The following is a 15,381-nucleotide window of genomic DNA, read 5'->3' as shown; positions in this document are numbered from 1 at the left end:
GAGTCTACAGTTGGGTCAGGTCCCGGCTCTGTGGAAAACATCTTGTATTGTACCGGTACCAAAACTCAAATGCCCAGCAGAACTTAACGACTACAGACCAGTTGCCCTCACCTCACATGTTATGAAAACCTTTGAGAGGCTGCTTTTACGTCTGTTGAGACTTGAGGTCAAAGACACACTAGAACCTCTGCAGTTTGCATTTAGAAATCATATTGGAGTGGATGATGCAGTTACATACATGCTCCACCGTGCCCTGTGCTATCTAGAAGAACCTGGCACCTATGTAAGAATTATGTTCTTTGATTTTTCAAGTGCATTTAACACCATCCAGCCCATGATACTGAGAGATAAGCTCAAAGACATAGGAGTGAACCCATCCTTTGTCTCCTGGATCACAGACTATCTCACAGAGAGGCCACAGTTTGTCAGGTTGGGAAACTGCGTCTCTGGGACGGTCATGAGCAGCACGGGGGCTCTGCAAGGAACTGTTCTGGCTCCATTCCTGTTCACACTTTATACTGCAGACTTTAAATACAACTCTGTGTCCTGCCACATCCAAAAATACTCCGATGACACTGCTATTGTGGCGTGTATCCAAAATGGACAGGAATCTGAATACAGGGATCTGATAAAAGCTTTCTGTGACTGGAGTCATAGAAATTGTCTCCTACTGAACACCTCAAAAACAAAGGAAATGATTGTGGATTTACGAAGGTCTGGGCTCTGCCATCAGCCAGTTAACATCCATGAAGTGGACGTGGAGGTGGTGCCAAGCTACAAATATCTTGGTGTACATCTGGTCAACAAGTTGGACTGGTCCCTTAATACAGATGCACTCTTCAAGAAGGGGCAGAGCCGTCTCTTTTTCTTAAGGAAACTCAGATCAATTGACGTCTGTGGAAAGCTGCTGCAGATGTTTTATCAGTCTGTGGTAGCGAGTGTTTTGTTTTATGGTGCAGTCTGCTGGGGAAATAGTTTAAAGCAGAAGGACAAGAGGCGACTGGAAAAACTGGTGAAGAGAGCTAGCTCCGTGGTTGGATCCAGTTTGGACTCACTGGAGGCTGTGGTGGAAAGGTATACACAGAAGAAAGTGGAGGCCATCATTCGTCACACTGATCACCCACTTCACACCATCATTGTCCAGAGAAAAAGCAGCAGGAGACAACTTACCTCTGTGCGCTGCAGAACTGAGAGATACCGAAGATCGTTCCTCCCTGCAGCCATCAGAGTGTATAATTCTTTAATCGGAAGATGGGCCCAAACAACATGAATTTCCCTTTGGGGATGAATAAAGTATATTTTATCTTTTTATCTTGATCTTTATTGTTTAACTGAGACTATGTTGCCTGGTTAAGTAAACAAAAATGAAATCCTTTATAAATATTGTAGCAGGATGAGTTGCCTCATCTCTGCTCCTCTGGTCTCCTCTTTCTCCTCTCTCCCTCGTCTTGGCTCTTTGGGGTTGGGCTTTTAGCCGCCCGCTGATTAGCCAATCAGAGCAGGAGGCAACTCTATATAGATAGGCCCTGCTCCTCTTGTCGCGCTCTTGCTCTTTGGCTCTGGGGTCCCGCCCACTTCCCGGTCGCCACACTTCCTGCCTCCTCTGCAGCACCGGTGCAGGTAACGTAGCAGTGGCTGCCTCTGTGTGCTAACCCATGGCTTCTCCTCATGGCTAATCTTTCGTTTGTAGACCCGCACCGTTCCCGCTTCAGCATTGGGTGCTGTCTGGTGTCGTTTGGCCACCGTCGCTCCCGAGCTTCAAAGCTCACCTCCTCTCTGCTCTCCCTGACTGATCCGGTGCCTGGGTAGGGACGTTCTGGGTGTGTGATACGGCAACAGTGCTGCAGGTAAATTAATAGTTTCGGTTTTAGTTTAGAAATCTGATTTCTTTCACGTGAGATTTATGGTTTCCTGGGCTCATTTACAGCACTGTGCTGTTGGCTGCAGCAGCACAGGGGACGTCCTCACACTGATCTTCAGGACTGCTTCAGGCGCTGCTAACTAATGCTAAGCAGGGAGCGCATTCTTCTCTCCTCCACACGTGATCTGGTGCGCTGATCAGGACCTCTTGGTCGCATAACGCGATAGAAATGCTGCTGCTTTGCTGAGAAATGCTTCATTAACATGCTTTATTTGGAACTGCCTTACTGAGCCCTGTTTGACAGGCTTTGCTATACGGGGAGCTGGTTTTGTTTTGTTAAGACTTAACTTGTTACTTTAATTGATTTATTGTTGTGTTTCGCTGTACTCGGATTATTTCAAGTTTATTTTGTTTTCATCTTCTTGAGGTTTCTTTGTTTCATTTTGTCTATTCCAGTGTTTTGTTTATTTTTTTTTATTTATTTTTTTTCCTTTTTTTCATCACTGCGCCTGGTTAAGCTACCCTGTGGCCGCTTAACACTGGAATAGGCCAGTGTGGTGGTTCCTGGTGCCTGTGTAAGGATTCTGTGGGCCAAAAGCTGGTTTTATGTTGTGTGTTAGGGGCAGGATTGGCACCCTTTAATTTCATTATTTTCTCTTATTTTGATTTAAACACTGTTAGAGGGGAATTTCGTTTATCTTCTTTTGTTTGGCATGTGTTCAGTTTTGTTTGATTGAAAACAGTGAGTGTTAAAATTCTTAAGTTGGGTTATACTTTAGAATTGTGCAATATTCAATTTTGGTAAATTGTTTTATTGATTAACTGTTTTCTTTGCAAGTGTAAATTTTGATAATTAGCTTCTTTTCCTTTATTTCTCGTGTTTTTTTTCCTAAGTAGCTTGGGATTATTTATGCTTTGGTTTTTGTTGTGTCAATACCGCTAATTCTTCCCTCTCCTTTCAGGGCTGAAGCTCACAGTGGTGGTCCTGGTTCCCTGGTGGTGGTTTCCCTTCCCTGTGTGCTGTGAAACCTGCGGGTTTTGATTTTCATTTTTTTTTGGTTCTTTTCTTCACCATTGTGTGTGCGTGTGTATCACAATCCTGGGTGCTCTTCCTTGGGGGGTCTCCCTCCCCCTTGTGGTCCCGGACATCTCCCACTGGTAAGCCTCAGCCCTGTTAGGCTCCCTTCCTTTCCCTTCCCGAATGAATGGTGTTTTTAAAGAAAAATAACAATTTTATTGAGGATTAAAAATAAAGAAAATTTTTGTATTGGAACCATGTTTCTTGCTCCATCTGTGAAACGAACCTGTGAGTCCTTCAGAGGGTCTATCTAATTTCTCTGGGTGAAATTCCGAGAGTGGCGTTGCCTGGCTTTAGGTCATCAAAAATTAAAAAGTTATTGCCTCACCTTTTGGGTGGATGTGTGGTTAACTAAAAACAAATAAAACAAACCTCACTACCCGCTGCTCTGCCACAATATGATAAAGCATCCATTATGAAACTAAGAACCTCGTATTTAAAGCTTCCAATTCAACCAAAAGTCAAAGAAACACACTATAAAATTGTGAATGCCATTTACCGTTCTAAAGAATTACTAAGAAAACAATTCAATATCGATGATAATACATGTACCTTCTGTCAAGTCAATATGGATCCGAGACAACAGACCATATTTTTTTGGGATGTATCAATACACAGATTTTTTGGAAACACTTGCAGGACTAGATACAAAATGAAATTGAATCTCGAAGTCCCATCCCAAGAGACATTGTAACCCTGCTTCAAACCAAGAACGATGAACTTTGTTGTAACCTGGTCCTCTGTCCTAGCCAAGTTTTTTATACATAAACAAAGACTGCTGAAATCACCTCCCATCTTCAAGTTTGTTTTTTTTTTTACTGAGTTTGAACTGTATCTAAAACCTCTAAAATATATCAAACATAATGGACATGAACACATTTCTGAAATATTGTGTAAACTTTCCACAAATGTATAACCCTTGTACGACAGTTTTTGTTTTGTTTTGTTGAGACCTGTTCTGACATTGTCAATTGACATGATGTTTAATATTGTCCTATTTGTTATGTAATTAACTGTAAATAAAGTTTATTTAAAAAATAAATAAATAAGATTTGAAAAAAAAAGCAACTGGACATCCATTTTTTCTTGCGATGGTGTGGCTGCTCACATTTTTAGCTAGCCCTGAGTATGGTATAACCAGTAGCAGTAATATATGCATGCGGACTTACAAAACAAACAGTACTGAAGCAGCAGAGAGCATTCCGAAGGTTATGAGATTAAATAAATTAATTTTATACTTGAATAATTGATTTATAGTTGATTGTCCATGGCACCACCAATCTCCTTCTTTTCATGCAACCATAGCCAAAAAGATAATATCTTACTGGTGTAAGTAATATCGTACTGGTGCGGAGGTCAGGAGCTGTTGGAGCTGAGGAAGAACTGGGTGTGACAACCATAGATATATATAAAGGCATTTAATAGTTTCTTTTTTTTATATTTCTAATTAATACATATATTAAATATAAAGGGGTAAGTTGACCCACATGATATTTTAAGCTTAAACTGAACTATAATGTATGAACATTATATGTGATTCATATTGGTTCAATTTACCCCAAGGCTTTTGGTTCATCTTGCCCCATGACCATCGTTTTGATAAAACCTAATTAATTCAATGATTCAGAATGATCTTTTGCTAAATGATTCACATAGTTCTATACGTTCAATATCACTAACATGCTTAATGTATAACTTAAGACCTGGGTCAATTTGCTTTAGCATAAAAATAATCATACCACAAAAGTCAAAGAATTCCACAGCCAGTTGGAAATAATGTTTGTGTTCTTATTTTAGGGTCTCATAGACAACTCGTGTATAGTTTTAAAGATCAAGAGGATGGTTCATTCATCTTACCTGTTCTCCCCTGCATATATTTTATTATACATTTTAAATAAACACATTCAGTAACATGACATCAAGGTTTCTTTTATTAACAGGTGTGAACAATTACAAAACAATTCAACTGTTTTTCTTTGCCCTCCTCTCCCTCGCTAAGCCATTGCTCTTCTCCCGCTGCAGTTTCCGCACTATTGCCAAGGCTGCATAGAGTTTGGCCTCTATAGCCTTGGGGCAGGAAGGCAATGCATACAGGTGGTCAGGGGCCTTCATCTTCAGGCTCTTTCTCCTCTCTCCAGTGGCTGTCTGAGGTTTTGGAAAAATATAATGATAATGAGGACAGTACCAACGGTAACATTTTAACAATTCATGTTCAATCAGGAAAGACTAATAAGGAAGGGAAGACAAATAGTATGAGTGACCAAATTTAATGAAACAAATAAAGAATTGATGAGTGAAAAGTCTTTGGCGCTTAGACCCCGCAGGAGGTGATCGTCTCAGGAGCATGAGGAATGATTGATGCTCCCGTAAACTTCCCCTAGCCTAGACACTGGTGGTGGTGAAGAAGTGTGATGCTTGAGTTGAGACTTGAGGGATGACCTAGGCCTGATGGGGTGGTGAAGGGGTGGAGGTGGGTTTGAGGACCTTTCCGCTGAATGACAGCTGACCGGCTGCAGAGAGAGAGAGAGCATATTTAAATATGACAGCCACGACGGATTGGCTGAGAGAAAATAGGTGGCTGACTGTGATTGGGAGAAAAAGAGATGAGAGGTGGAGTTATGAGGAAGCGGTTAAAGACAGAGACAGAAAAGGGCATGCCAGGAAGATAGTCTTTCTGATTGAACTTCAGCTAAGCTTCATTCATTCATTTCAATCAGGAAAGGAAGAGAAGACAAATAGTAAGAGTGACCAAATTTAATGAAACAGATAAAGAATTGATGAGTGAAAAGTCTTTGGCGCTTAGACCCCGCAGGAAGTGATCGTCTCAGTAGCAGGAGGAATGATTGATGCTCCCGTAAACTTCCCCCCAAAATAAGGTATACCATACCTGAAACTTGACGCTAAACAGAAAAAGAGACAGGAATTAAAGGACATCGAAATTTGCAAAGTGCATCACAATTTATGAAATATGTATAACACCGCGGAAGAGAAGTGAAGTGATTTATAAATGAAAACGGACTGGTCAAGGATTGATTTAGAAAGAAATGATATTGATAACAAATCGAGATAAGGCAGCTAAGGAGAAAACGAGAGAACAGGGAAGAAAGGAGAAATCAGCCAAATAGCTGAAAGCGCTGCTGGAGAGGAGATATCACTTGGAACCTGAGAAACAGCTGCTGATAGCAGAGACAAAATTAAATAAATATTAACCAGAGAAGAAAGACGATCAAATGTAGAAAGGTAAGACGAATCAGCCTGGGTTGCTGTGACTAGCAGTTGATGGAGAGGGCATATGAGCCAAATGCTGTTGTAGCGTGAATCGGTGTCAAAGAATGACTAATTAATTATTAACAGCAGAATGCCAGCATTCCACCGGAGCGAAAGTATAACTTTCAAAAGACATTTAAACTTACAATATGCAAGTTTAAATTTAAGTCGGGGCACCACCCAGTTTTGGAGAAAACAGGGAAACTCTAGAAAGGTTTACTGTAAGAATTGGTGATTTAATTATTCATAGAATTATTAATTATCAGGTCTCAATATCAAAAGGCCGCTACATCAAACGTGAATTCTTTTGAACTGTGTACAGAGGCCGTTAATTTCAACCACACAAAGACAGAAGCAATTTCTTTATATATGAAAAGTTTATTTACTAACTAAAAGAGGAAAAATGTGCATGAATAAATGAACAGGTGAAAGATATAAAAGGATAAAGGCATCGATGAATGGAAAGTGAAACTGATCATAAAAACCGGAGTAAAGGGAATAAAATGACATAAACCAACCCACATAAACTAACTAACCCACCCAAGATCTCTGGGGCATTGACCACGATATACCAGTAAATGCAAGATTGTCTTACACAAGTTCTGAGGCCGATGGTGAGAGTGGAGGGGGCGACAGAGGTGGCTGGGTCCCGCTGCAGATGTCTGCGGATGTCCGTTGAGGGGTGATGGAGAGGCTGGAGGCCTGCTGCAGGTCATCTGAGCGTCACGGAGGTGATGTCCGATGAGTTGAGTCCGTAGAATCGATTCTCACAGCGGCAGTAGCGGCTGGAACAACGGCGATGATGCCGGGCGTCGGGTTGAAACTTTGGCAGAGTTCCAAAGTTGAATCACCGCAGGGAAAGCAGTGAGCAGCGCTCGTCTCCTGACGTCAGCGCATGAGGGGGAATCCCCGTCGATCAGCTGGGTGTCTCAGGGAGAGACCCAGGCACCGATAGATGACTGGATGCAGTCGGGCTGAGGTGACTTGCGTCTCAGCCTGTAGAGTCTGGAGCCGGTGATGAGCTTAGAGTTGGCATGTGCGTTGCCAGTTGAGGAGTAGAAGAAGAAGAGGAGCCTTCTGAAAGAAGTAAGAGGAAAGAGCAAGAGCCTTCGTGTAGAAGGGTGGAGAGAGCCCTCTGGACGAGGGGTAGAGGAAAGAGCAAGAGCCTTCGTGTAGAAGGGTAAAAGGAGAGAGCCTAGCCTCCTGGAAGGAGGGTAGAAGAAAGAGCCAGAGTTCTTGTCCTGGTGTGGAGTTTTACTCAGCTTTTCCCGCCGAGTCAGTGAGGTCACTTTAGGCTGACGCCCCTCCATGTCTCATCTTTCTGCACGTGGACCAGATTGTCCCAGAGATCACTAACTAACTATAACTTTGAGCTGTAAAGAGATTCCTACATGTAATGGTCAAAATCACATTTCTTATGATTTAAGCTTCACATCAAGACCAAACATGATAGGTTTTCCTCTTTAAGAACCCAATAAAATAAAAACCAAGATGTTACAATGGAAAGACAGCAGTTTTCACACACACATTATCAATGATTCTCATTACACAGTACATGTTTGCAAAGGTGAAGATGTACATGTAAGTCTTGGTGTAAAAACATCATTTTTGTGCTGTTCTCAACTGTGTGAATCACAGAGTCTTTGTCTTTGAGGAGAAGGTGGGGAGCAGATCTTCTCCTGGCATTCCTTCTCTCCTGTTCCCAGAGAGAAAGGTCAAGGGTCACAAGATACTAGGTGGAGGCTGAGAGGTCTCTCCAGCCTCTCCCTGAGAGAAGGATGTCTGTACAGTTTCACATGTCCGCCAGGTGTCAACAAAAAGTCTTCGAATTTACAGCGATGTCTTAATGTTTTATAGTCTTGCAAACATCAGAGGAAGGGATGAGGCAGACTCTCGGGAGAAAACCACTTTAGCGCAGAGGTCTGTTTTTTCCAAACTTGCTTTATTACCTCTCCTTCCTTGGGGGGGTTAAAGTTGGAGACTAGGTCAGAGCTGCGAAACCAGGTCCCAGCCTGACTTACGTTACACTGTGAAATAGTGGAAAATAGCAAAGAAGAACAGAATAGTATTAGCCAGAAAGATGAGCGAATGCAGGTATGAACGTAGGACAGTTCGCCGGATGTTATGTGACCGCTACTAATGTAGTGGGTATACAGTCGGACGCTGTGAACAGCAGCTGATAAAGAGGACATTTAATATATTAGCAATATGAGATAGACGAATAGAGATATGAGAGATAGGGATAAACTGGAAGCGTTGAAACAACTGCTGTTGTAGAGGAGAAACTAGCCAGATGCCATGAGACGGCGGCTGATAGAGAGGAGAAATCAACCGGATGCTGTGGAACAGCTGATGATAGAGAGATGACCAGCCGGATGCTGTGAGATAGCTGCTGGTGGAGAATAGAAACTAGCCGTATGCCGTGAGACAGCTGCTGAGAAGGAGGAGAAACCAGCCAGATGCTGAGAGACAGCTGATGATAGAGAGGAGAAATCAGCCGAATGCTATGAGAAGCTGCTGATAGAGAGGAGAAATCAGCCAAATGCTATGAGAAGCTGCTGATAGAGAGGAGATGACAGCAGGATGCTGAGAGACAGCTATTGATAGAGAGAGGAAGTCCAGCCGAATGCTGTGAGACAGCTGCTGGTAGAAAGGAGATGATCAGGCGAATGCTGGGAAATAGCTGCTGGTAGAGAGGAGATGATTAGTCTAATGCTGCGAGACAACTGCTGAGAGAAAGGAGATGATCAGGCGAATGCTGGGAAATAGCTGCTGGTAGAGAGGAGATGATTAGTCTAATGCTGCGAGACAACTGCTGAGAGAGAGAGAACGAACAGTGTGAAGTTAGCTGGATAGTATAAATGAATAAAGATATGATAGGTAGGGGCAGAACAGGAAGTTGAGAAACGACTGATGATGGAGAGGAACCAAGCCGGGTGCCGTGATACGCTACTGATGAAGAGGCAATGATCAGTTGGAGGCTGTGAGACAGCTGCTGAAAAGAGGACAAACACATGATATTAGCTAGATAAGACAGATGAATAAAGATAAGAGGTAAGGATAAAACCGAAAGTTGAGAAACACTGCTGATTGAGAAGAGATGACCAGCCGGATGCTGCGGGACAGCTGCTGAAGGGAGGAGATTACGAGCCAATCTGTGAACAGCTGCTGAAAACGAAGATGATATTAGTTGGAGAATAAAATGGAAGAATGTAGGTTAATATATTATTTATTTATTTATTTATTTATTTATTTATTTTTTAAAGGAATGACGACAGTGAAAAAGTAGATGAAAGTAGATAGCGGAGATTTACGACAGAACATGAAACTTGTTAAAAATGAGTAAAAGAATGACCACAGAGTAAACTGAAGCTAAAAGCAGCACCACCACCAGATTACTTACGAATCAGGGTTTCAGGGATCTTTGAGCCTCCAGAATGGAGGTGGAGTCAGGACGAATGTACGAAGTATAAGCAGAGGAAGACCAATGGCCCATCTGCTGGAGTGAAGCAGACGGGATGCCTTGTGCTGCTGCTGTAGTGGCAGCACCTATGCGAAATGAGTGACTAGAATAATGAAGGGGCGAGAGTTTACATGAGATGAGCACTTTTCTGAGATGTAGATTAAACCAAGTTTTCGACATGGGATTATTGTCAGGGGTGAGAAAAAGAGGAGAAGGACCAGCAGCAGATCTGAGGCGTAAATATTTAACCATAGCCTTATACGGGCAGAAGGAGGGTCGATTTGAGAGATGATTATGGAGCATGCACCTTTTGCTTTTGAATGTTTGAGGAAGAGATTATAGTGTCCAGGAGAAAAAGTTAAATCGGAAGAGGAAATATCTACTGAGGGGTAAAAGGCTAGAGAAGGAGTGGTAAATTCACTGATTCTCAAGAATCCGTAAAAAGCGAGTAAAAACACGCTGCTTAAAAGTGCATCAACATAAGGGGAAAATAAACCTTCATGAAGAACAGACAAAATTCGATGTAGAATGGAAAGGGTAATAGGTCTTCTATTGTTTGGCTTAGAGGGAAAACATTTCGAGATGCCCTTGAGCAAAAGCTTAATTGAGGGGTTTGAAAAAAGACTGGGAAAGGAGGGATCATAACATCTAATGTTAAACTGAATCCCAGCGAGCAAGCCACGGATGTACTGCGGCTTGAAATGGCGAACATCGGAGCAGTAAGTGATAAAAGCGCAGATGTTTATGATATGAACAGGTTTTAATGGAATATTAATGTTGAAACAAAAAGTAGCAAAAGTAATCCAAGCAAAATCATACATTTTTAATGTGGAAGCTGCTAGCCCTTTCCTCATATAATATTTTGCGGATAAAAGAAACGGGGAAAGAAGGCGATTAACTAATACAGGGCCAGCTCGTTCAGAGAGGGGACAGGTGTAGGCTGAGTATTGGCATCTGGGCAGAGATTCCGGAAAACCTGAAATTTGAAACGGGACAGTGAGTCAGCAATGGCATTAAATTGACCAGGCACGTGGCGAGTGGTGATAATGAAATTAAAATTAACTGATAACCAGGTGATTCGCCTCATGAACGGCATGATTGCACAGCTGGAAGAACGACCTTTGTTAATTATCTCCACTACGGCTTGATTATCACAGAGCACAGCAATCCTTTTACGATGCCAGAGATGACCCCAGACGTGGCATGCTACGATGATGGGATAGATTTCATAGAGAGCAGAAGAAAAATCTAGCTCTGAAAAAGAAGGGGGCCAGTGATCAGCGAACCACTGGCCTTGATAAAACCCCCCAAAACCTACGGATGGGGCCGCATCCGTGAAAAATTGAATGGCATCGGAAGAGTGCACGATGTCATCGTAGAAGAACGAAATGCCGTTCCACTGATCCAGCAGCTCCGACCAAAATTTCAGGTCGGAGCGCCAGCCTTCGTCTAGCTCTAATCGATCGTGTAGATTTGGGACGGAGGAGGCCAAATCTAACAGCCTAGAAATAAAAGAGCGACCCTGAGGAATAATGCCCATTGCGAAGTTAAGATGACCTAGAAGAGACAGTAGCTGCTGTTTTGAAAAGGAACCTGAAGATGAGAGGGACTGACAGATGCTACGAATGCGTTCAAGTTTCTGCTCTGGAAGAGAAGCTTTCATGGCTGAGGTATCGAGTGTGATGCCTAAAAATTCTACAGATGTAGCGGGGCCTAAAGTTTTCTCATCAGAGAGAGGCACGCCGAGCTTGTTAAACAGCTGCTTTAATTTAGTCAGGGAGGAGCAGGAGTTGTCATGAGGGGGATCAATGAGCAGAAAATCATCCAGAAGATGGAGCACTGCTGGGAGTCTGATGTTATTTAGCAAAATCCAGCAGAGGGCCTCAGAGACGAGATTAAATATGAAAGGACTACTCCTACAGCCGAAAGTAAGCCTAACAGCAAAATAAAATTTTGGATGGGGACGATTTTAAAGGCATCGGTGATATCTGCTTTAGATAACCAGGCTCCCCTACCGGCTATTTTTATTAACTTGATGGCGTTGTCCACGGTAGAATAATGCAAAGAAAAAGGAATGGGAGGAATAAGGCTATTGATGCTCATAGTGGGGCCTGAGCACGGAGCTGACAAATCGAAAATGAGCCTTTTCTTGCCAGAGTATTTTCTGGTGGCCACACCTATGGGACTGGTGCGAAACACTGGAAAAGGAGGGGAGTCAAAGGGGCCGATCAAGTAACCTGTATTGAGCTCTTTCCCTAGCAGCTGAGTCACAATCTCTGGTTCGTTCGTGGCGGACTGCAAATTTTTTTAAACAAAATTAATGTCCGGGAGGAGGAGCGGTGTAAACGCCATCGGCAGCAGGAGGAGCCGAATGGGCGGCAGAAAACTCGGCTGGGTTTGAAGCAGCGGCAGAAGCTGCTCTGGAAGAAATCCTCATTTTCGGACGGATGGTGGCCGCAGACCTGGATCGTTAACGCCCGCGGGAGGACACTGATGGTCCGGCAGCTTCTCCGCCTGAGGCTGAGGAAGCGTTGGGAGAGCCGCTGATAGATACTAAACTTGCCAGCTCCTTTAGCTGAGGCAGCTGAAGCCCAGGGGCATGCCGCTAGCTTTTAGCTGAGAGTATAAGAAATCATACTCGGCTTGAGCAATACGAACACCCCTGCGATGAGCTGAAGAGGACTGGGCTGCTTCAAGCAAGAGTTCACCAGATGGATTCAGGTGCTCCAGCATGGTATCGGAGTCGGTGTCGGACATGTTGCAGCAAGCGGCAAAAACACAGAGAAACAATAAGAAAGTAAGCGCCATACGATTTTGACAAGTCACCTTTCCGCTGAATGACAGCTGACCGGCTGCAGAGAGAGAGAGCATATTTAAATATGACAGCTACGATGGATTGGCTGAGAGAGAATAGGTGGCTGACTGTGATTGGGAGAAAAAGAGATGAGAGGTGGAGTTATGAGGAAGTGGTTAAAGACAGAGAAGGGCATGCCAGTAAGGTAGTCTTTCTGATTGAACTTCCGCTAAGCTTCATTTCACCTGTCTGTACTGAGTTCAATAAAAAGTTATGTTCTTTAAATCTACAAAATACAACCTAAATCAGTGTTCTTTTAATATATTGATTTAAATAGATTGTCTTGGCTAAAGACAAAATTATGTTTTGGGTCTCTTGACAAAAATGTCAGTTATGATTGTACAGGTTTCCTACACCTTGTTGTAGTTTGCGCATGCTTATTCATAAAAGTGTATGAGTGACATGAGCAAGTGACAGCCTGTGGTTCTCAGTCCTTTTAAACAGATTACCACTTTCTAGAGGCAGCAGTGCTTCTTGTTGCTACTGGCTAAAATATATCGTTAAATATTAAAATGTCCTAATGCACAACACTTTATGTATTCCTAAACATGCAGAAATCATGACAACACATATATCACATATTCTTGTTGGCCAATGATACACATACCCTTTGGAGGTGAGCAGGGAAGTTGAAAATGGTTGGCACAACACCAGCCTTAAGCCTGACAGTCTGCGCTGTCCTGTCAAAATCCTCACTTCTGAAATGTTCGCTGCACAGTTTGCAGTTTTTTGATGCAATAAAACCGTTCCTTCTTAGAGCAAGTTCCCATTGTCTCCTCTTCTCTGCGTTTTGGGGACACCTTAAAAACATGAGAAGATTCCAAGATATATGAATTATTGACAACATTTTACACCCTTCTTACACCTTTAACATTAATGGTAACAACAAAAATACTAAGCTAAATTATGATATTGTTGGGGTAATTCATGTAGCCTATGCTTGAATGCCATTATGAAAACCTTAATAATAGTAACATGTTAAAAGCAATGTGAAAAAGAAATATTCAATGATTATTATGTAAACAAATGGTAGAAACATTTCTAAAACGTCAGGGTCAAAATAATTTGTATTATAAAAGTACAAATCCACTAAGTTAGAAACAATTATCCTAAATATGTCCCTCAAGTCATTTCTTGTGAAAGGTGATTCCACGGCTCTGGTTTTGAAGGAACGTTCATTTGAGCATCCATATGCTGCACAAAAGTGTGGCATCTTGCACTGTAGGGGGGTATTTTGGCAAACAGAAAGCCAGCCAATTACTGTATCACAATGAATCTAAATCTAGGATATATTTCAGTAATGAAACAACTTTGACATCATATTAAAACGAAAAAGTAATTTTGCCTTTCCCAATTAAGTCCAGGTTACTTTGTAATAGTCCAAGTGGCTCACACGTCTCATTCATAATCTCTTGTTTCTTTGCGAGCTAATGCATCTGCATCCACACAAACTGTCATTTAGACAAACTGTGCTGTTGTCACTAAATTAATATTGGTCTCACAGAAACCTGTATAATAATTGAAACTCCCAGATTGCAGCCTTGCAAATGGCTGTAACAAACACACAACTATGCAGCGATTTTCGAAAAGAAAAACAGCAATTTCAACAGGTCTGCGCGGCCTGAAATCATACCCACGCTAATAGTTTTAAATAAATCAAACCATTTGTAAATCCGTCAAGAATTCAGCAAGTTAAGTGTATTTTTATTTGTGTAAGTCGCTCACCCTCCATCCACTACTGTAAAGTGCTCAGAAGAAGTCCCCCTAGGTAAGATGGCCGACCAGTGACGACGCCGGCAAAAGTCCCATGAGCCATCTAGCCTTTATATACATCTATGGTGACAACCGTAGGTGTCGGGCAAACCGTAGGTGTTGGGGAATTCCGCTGTTGTGGTTGATGCTGCTGCTCCAGAGCAGCCGTGGCCTCCCTGAAGCTCCACCACCGATCTTTCCATTCCCACCGCCAAATTTTGCTGCTGACTTGCCATCTCTCTTTCCGCTCGTGGTAGAACTTTTTATTATTATTTTAATTATTATTTTTTTTATTATTATTAAATAACTCAGTTAATACAAAGAGAGAACATTTTCAAAATATCAACAATTGTACAAAAGGTACGGACATACAAATTAAAAATTTTATATATATAATAGAAAAAACATAAATAAATGAAATAAAATAAAATAAAAAAATGGATAGCCGACAGTTCTGTTTGTTTTGAAATGGCTAGGAGTTGTCCATGAGTCTTGCCATGTTGAGGAGTTTCATAGAAGTCCCTTTTTTCATGTGTTTCAGGGTGAAGAATATTTTCAGTGTGAGAGGTTGGCTGGTTTGGGGGGATAATTCAAAACTCAATGGTGTGTCGGTTAGGACAGAGGAGCATAGTCAGGAATCCAGTTTCAAGGTTTATTCACAAGGTTTGAGCTGTTGTCTGACAAAGAAACAGAGTAAAAAAGGTATTAGACCAAACAAATGCCTATCAAAACATTAAACTTCAACTTAGGTAGATTTAGTCTAACATGCAACACAAAATACTAATACATAACTGAAATAATGAATAAAGCCAAACTAATCACAGCAGAATCAAAACTCACTTTGCATCTAACAGTCAAACATTTCAGGAAGCCCCACAGTCCTTTGTCCTTCTCTGTCTGGTGGTGAAAGGAAGATTGCAGGTAAGGGGAGGGCTTTATGGCCTCCTGGTGCCACACACCAGGAAATGGGAAGTGTGGGTGTGGCTGCAGTTTTCCTCTCCTGGTGGGTAAAGGGATAGTCTGGGGATTTTCTACACAGGGATGAGAAAAAATAACACAGATCTTTTATGAAATACATTAAAATTGGGTCTACATTTCAGAAATCT

General features: G+C 42.1%; 1 long non-coding RNA gene across 2 annotated transcripts; it reads left to right on the top strand.

Annotated features, from left to right (window-relative positions):
• Positions 1–1,557: 1,557 nt before the first annotated feature.
• LOC141799716 (uncharacterized) lies at positions 1,558–3,850 on the top strand. Of its 2 annotated transcripts, none has more exons than XR_012599255.1 (3): positions 1,558–1,620; positions 1,691–1,847; positions 2,824–3,850. It is a non-coding gene; the product is annotated as an uncharacterized LOC141799716 (long non-coding RNA). The 2 variants fall into 2 exon arrangements; XR_012599256.1 differs by having other exon boundaries at positions 1,928–3,850.
• The last annotated feature ends 11,531 nt before the right edge of the window (positions 3,851–15,381 follow it).

Source organism: Halichoeres trimaculatus, unplaced genomic scaffold (assembly GCF_033239565.1).
Source record: "Halichoeres trimaculatus isolate MK-OKI-2021-1 unplaced genomic scaffold, fHalTri1.1 fHalTri1_scaffold_11, whole genome shotgun sequence".
In the NCBI taxonomy this organism is placed as follows: domain Eukaryota; kingdom Metazoa; phylum Chordata; class Actinopteri; order Labriformes; family Labridae; genus Halichoeres; species Halichoeres trimaculatus.
The sequence above is the reverse complement of the archived record's forward strand: the minus strand, read 5'-3'. Positions and strand labels throughout refer to the sequence as shown.